The 5,849-nt window shown below is 39.1% G+C and overlaps 1 long non-coding RNA gene across 5 annotated transcripts; it reads left to right on the top strand.

Annotated features, from left to right (window-relative positions):
- Positions 1 to 1,015: 1,015 nt before the first annotated feature.
- Positions 1,016 to 5,560, top strand: LOC127332448 (uncharacterized). 5 transcript variants are annotated; one of them, XR_007870475.2, is made up of 4 exons: positions 1,016 to 1,777; positions 1,990 to 3,657; positions 3,821 to 4,839; positions 5,186 to 5,560. It is a non-coding gene; the product is annotated as an uncharacterized lncRNA (long non-coding RNA). The 5 variants fall into 5 exon arrangements; XR_007870478.1 differs by lacking the exon at positions 1,016 to 1,777 and having other exon boundaries at positions 1,882 to 3,400; positions 3,560 to 3,657; XR_007870477.1 differs by lacking the exon at positions 1,016 to 1,777 and having other exon boundaries at positions 1,882 to 3,657; positions 3,821 to 3,872; positions 4,657 to 4,839.
- Positions 5,561 to 5,849: the final 289 nt, after the last annotated feature.

Raw genomic sequence — 5,849 nt, 5'->3', positions numbered from 1 at the left:
GTTTTCACTAGTTAGGCTTAATGGAAAACAACAACAAAATGAGAGATCTTTATGAACTTTATCTTGAATTAGGACATGATGTGTTTGAAGAGAGAATTAAAAAACCCATGGAACTTTATATGCATGCTAATGGGAATGTTATTAGTATGAATGCTTTGAACACCATTGTTGCTAATGCTATGGAAAATTCTAAGCTTGGGGAAGCTGGTTTTGATGAGCATGATATTTTTAGTCCCCCAAGCATGGAGGAGAAAATTTTCTTTGATGATACTTTACCTCCTATTTATGATGATAATGATAGTGGTATTTTGGTGCCACCTACTATGGAGGATAAATGTTATTATGATTATACCATGCCTGCAATTTATGATGATTACAATGATGGTTATGGTAGTTTTACTCCCACTATTACTAATAAAATTGATTATGCTTATGTGGAGAGTAATGATACTTTTATGCATGTGAATAAGAATGCTTTATGTGATACTTATATTGTTGAGTTTGTTCATGATGCCACTGAAAGTTATTATGAGAGAGGGAAACATGGTTATATGCATCTTAATAATATTAAGTTTCCCCTCTTTATGTTGAGAATATTGAAGTTGCGCTTGTGTTGCCTTTCTATGCTTGTTGCATTATGCTTACATGACTTGTTTATTTACAAGATTCCTTTTCATAGGAAGTGGGTTAGGCTTAAATTATACACTATATAAAGTTCAATCAATTTACCACCTCTATATTGATTTGGGTCCTGTTCATGAGCTAATTATCCATTCGTTTATCCAATGGTTATATGACACGTTGTTACTTTTACTGGCCAGTACATTGATGCACTCCATCAATTGGCTTTTTATTTGATCAGAGGGTTACCGGCTACCGGTTAGCATCACTGCCTTCCTTTCTTTACACGTTGCTGGCGGTTTCACCTATCGGTTTCGTCGTTGTCTCTCCGGCTGGCTCCTTTTTTTTAGCATAATATTTGCTTGAGTCAAAGCGGTAGTCAAAACGATGAGTAACCACTGCGGAACAGTCTAGATGGCTACATGCGCGTCCCTCAACACGCTCTCTGGCCGCCTGCTCACCTCCATCGAATCCCTCCATGTCCCTGGTCGATCTCCCACCTCATCGGCCTCCCTCTCGGAGCTCCTCCTGGCCGATCCCCATGCCTGGTCAGAGGTGGAGTCACCGTGGGGAATTTTGGCCCCTGATTTTTTTCTCCCATCCAACAGCCCACCACCAGCACGGGCACATCACCGCGCCGGCTCGCCTAATTTCCCACCCTTTTCTCCCTCTGCGACGAGGTAACCTGGAGGAGAGCTTCAGGCGCAGCCGCGAGGGGGAGGACCTCGGGGAGGCACGCCACGAAGAACCCGACCCAGGAGGCGGCATCCAAGGAATGGCCTAGCGGGAAGGAGACGAGTGCGAGCGGGCCGGGTGCCGGACGAGGGCGCCCCCCGCTAGCGCGGACGCGGACGTGAGCGCCGAGCCGGAGTCCGTGAGCGCGGATGCGAGAGCGAGGTGGAGAGGCGCGATTCCCCGTGGAAAGCGAGGAGCGCGCCCATGGTGTGCACAAGCAGAGCACAACCATGTGAGGATCCGCGGCAGGTCGACCTGCACGAAGGGACAGGCTCCCTCTCTTGGCCCTGGCTTCCGCGACCAATACCATCTACAGACTACAGTTAGGGATGGATCCGGCTAGGATTTTACAAATTTGGGCGTAGTCTGCAACTGCTGAACTACATCAATCACCCTTTAATCCCAGTGGGCAGTGGCCAAGGTTTGTATTCTACCGCCTTAATCTAATCTATATATATATTCCGATGACTGCATGCATGGCTTGATGAGCAACCCAAACCAACAAAAAAAACAAAAAAAGACTGCATGCATGGATGTAAGATGTTTCAAGTGGAAGTAGATGCCCGTGAATAGGTTGTCTAGGTAGACCTAAAATCAAACATATATAATATTTATTTTAGTTGGTGATATCAGGAACACATGAGCGTCAAAGATCTGAAGCCAAATTGCTTGACTTATCCAGTACCAGGCAGAGGTAAAAGTATACAAAACCGAGAAACTATAGCATGCCATCTGTATCAGTTTGCAACCGAGTTTCCTCTTCTCAGAACTCCAGTGAATTGGATTCCTCTAAGCACATGTCCGTAGTCATTGACTCATTGGCAGACCTCTTATAGTATGTAGTTCTTCCGAGAATCTGTAATTAACAATACTTTTTGTTTGTGAAGTATAAATTTTAAAAGCAAGTTAATATTCAATATTTCCCTGAATTAGTTCATGATTTACAACTTTGACATGTTTGAGACATTAATTAAGAAGTGCATGGCTATCGCTTCAAGGGCTGCATTACATTTTCTCACAAGTAACTAATAATTAACTATATTGCCTCTTCGATTCCTATCAAAGATTTCTATTAGAGTTTGAACAGTTGAAATCTTTAGAAAAAAAATCTACGGAAGTTGTTTGATTTGTTGGATTTTTTCCTATAGAAAATCAGCTAATTATTCTATCTCACTGAAATAATCATTTGTTTCTCATTTGGTGAAAGCAAACAAATTTCAGTGAAATTATACCATGTATGGTTAGAGTGGGCATGACACTGTAATCATAAATTTACCTATTCCATCGTTTTGGAATCTCGCAAATAAATAATATAATTGATAAGTTAACATATCGCCAAGACAATGATCTGTTCATTATGTGAATATCCAGCGTGTATGTTGAAAGCAGTGTACACCTTCTGCCAAGAGTACTGTGCGTACTGCACTTAGTAAAATATTTGTTTGTGATTAGTAGTCTTTACTCACACTGAAAACATCAGGATAGTCCTCCAGTTCTAAATTCATTCGCATTAAAACTATTACTTTGTATTCCTTTACTTGAAAACCGGTAAATTAATACTGTTACAAGTTTCCACTGCATGGGCTACTGTAACTCCACTTTAGAAAGCAGTCATTAGAAGGATCAAACTTGGCACAAATGTAATATTATGGCCACATAGTCTGTTGGGAGAGTGCCATGAACATGTGGGCACGTAAAGATATCTTTGACGACCTTTCATGCTTAGTAAAGCCTGAAATAATGGTAATGGATGTATAGAGAATGAGCACAAGTTTCCTTTACGTCTTATCTTTTAGTTGATTCTCTACCTAAATGCTGCGATTTCTACAAAAAATCCATTGCCAAAGTTTGACAAGCAAGAAAAAACAACTTGAGCCAAAAAAAAGAAAAATTATCTACTTCATTCTCCAAGAAATTTATTTATGCTTGGTGGGAACAAAAAAATGTCCGCCATTTTGTCCTTTCTTTTCCTTAGTACTTGTGGAATAAGTTATGGGCAGGGAAGAACACGAGGTGCACGGATTCATCCTCTCAGTCCGGCAAGGTTTGCTAATTTCTTTGGATCGTTTCTTTCACAATATGGATGTACTTGATTTGCTTGATCTTTCACTTACATGTGTTTCCTGTGTTCTTGATACCATGCCAAGAGTTCAAAATTATTTTTGGTTTATGGGATGGATCTTCTGTATAAATTTCTATGCAGATTTCAGTTTTCTGGTAAGCTTCCGCATAGGGTGGGGTGACAGAAGATCCATAGAAAATTGACCCTAATAAGGATGATGTCGGGGGATGTCAAAAGAAGTAAGTTCATATTCCATAGCATTATTCCCCATTGTTCTCTATTTTGACCAAGAGTATTTAGAATATACTTCTCCATCGACAATTTTAGAGGCTACCCAAAAAAATGATCTATGTCTCATATATGAGCGTATCACAGTTTGAATATTGATCTTTGCAATTGTAGGATTTGCAGCCTTCGGGGATATTGTTGAGGAGGTTCAAAAATGCAGAGGAAGGTGAGGTGACGCACAAGCAAAAGTCTTTTTTTGGCTTTTGAATTAAATTTGTCATATACGGCTTTGGTTACTGAGGCGAAATCTCTCAGCAGTTGTATGCTTATCTTCTCTTACTGGCATTTTGTAGGAGAGCCATAGCTGTGATTCTTCGAGTTTCATATGAGTATTATTAATCTGTTCTTTCCTTATTTATATTTTCTTTTTTTAATCTCTCTGCTTCTTTCTATAAAGATGGAAGGATGCAGAATTATTTATTAAAAAATGATTACGAAGGAACAAATTCCTAAGTATTAGGTACTGTAATTTTGATTCTAAGAACTTATATATGATTGTGCTCTGCTCCAGCTCTCCTTAAATAAATTAACCCGTTATTAATACCCAATTTTCTTAAGTCAAATGTAATATTCTACTATTATTTTTGTTGATTATACTCTGCGTCTGATCTTAGGAGTCCACATTTTTGTTACTTCACTCAGCTAGCAACTTTCTTCGTTTCCTAATCTCTCTCAAAAGGAGTCCACATTTTTGTTACTTCACTCAGCTAGCAACTTTCTTCGTTCCTAATCTCTCTCAAATGGTTATTGGTAAAATATAAGTCTTGAATATGAGCATTATTAAACTACTGCTGGCGAAAGCGAGAATGTTCTTCTCTGCACATGAGAAACAACATAGGCAATTTGCTTATCATTCAATGTTTGGCTTTCATATGTAATCCAATTGAATGTGGTTCCATGGTTTTGCTTTGATCTCTATACTGTAAGCTTAACTTGGAATTTTAGTGTAGAACCAATGGTCGTGGATACAAAAATATATCAATGCCTCAACACTTTCTGCCATGGACAATTTATTTGGTTCTCCATACCATAAAACATAGCATTATTGTGGGCGTATCAGGCCAATGAAATCCAAGATGATGGAAGCAAAATGTATCAATGAGGAATGGCAAAATTGTTTGATATATATCCAGGTTTGGTTCCATGCTCTTATGTACTTTCTTGCTATTTCAGTGTCTTACATTAGCTTTGGCAAATCCAAATTTCATAGCATTGATGGCATCACATGTTTGAGTCAAGTAGACCAAATCATCATAAATTTTTTCTTCTGAAAATCTAGCTTTTTGCATGGAAAATTCATTTTACATACCATTTACGGCATCACATGTTTCAGTCAAGTACACAAAATTCTCATGCGGTTATTTTTTCTGAAAATCTAGCTTTTAGCGGTTGTTCATAAGCTATCATTCTCTATGTCCATGGGAAAACTTTGCATCCTTCCAGCTCCTTATGCAACGTGTGGCCCCTCTTCCCTTGCAGATGTTAGTCTTCTGTCTATCTGTACTAGCAGCAGAGAAGATTTTGTGTGGAAAAAAGAGGAGTACGGGTTTACTATGAAGTTCCACGCGCAGTAACCACCTATTTTATCAGCTGACGGTTTTAGCTGCTACAGCAACTTCTAATGAGCACTTGAGTTCTGCTCCTTGAAAAGGTTGTAACCACATATCCAGAGTATGTACTATGTGAACTCTTTGTAAGCGGCGTGCCATCATTGTTAACGGCATCGTAAGTGTAGTCCATGTGTATTGCATAAATATGTTCCATAGTCTAAGAGTATAGGTTTTATGAACCTATAGTTTGTAAATTCTGAATGCCCACACTTCGTGATCTACCTATCTAGCTTACTTTCGGTTACCGCAAAGGCTTACTTGATACTATGACGATCACTGGCAACGGAAGAGTTTACATCATTTGTATATGGTTTAAGTTACATGGGTGCCCCGTGTGCTCTCGAGTTGCATGTGTATAATTGTGATAAATGTCACTGCATGTGAAAATTTGTCTATACTATCTGGAGTTGAATTTTCCAAAGTGAAATGATTGCTCATTATTTATACACCTAGGGATGCAAACCAATAACAGTTTCCTATTAAACTCAGTTCACAGATTGAACTTAAAGCGCGCAAATTCATACATGATGCCA

The sequence above is a fragment of the Lolium perenne genome, chromosome 4 (assembly GCF_019359855.2).
Source record: "Lolium perenne isolate Kyuss_39 chromosome 4, Kyuss_2.0, whole genome shotgun sequence".
Classification (NCBI taxonomy): domain Eukaryota; kingdom Viridiplantae; phylum Streptophyta; class Magnoliopsida; order Poales; family Poaceae; genus Lolium; species Lolium perenne.
This window is presented reverse-complemented; position numbering and strand designations above follow the sequence as displayed.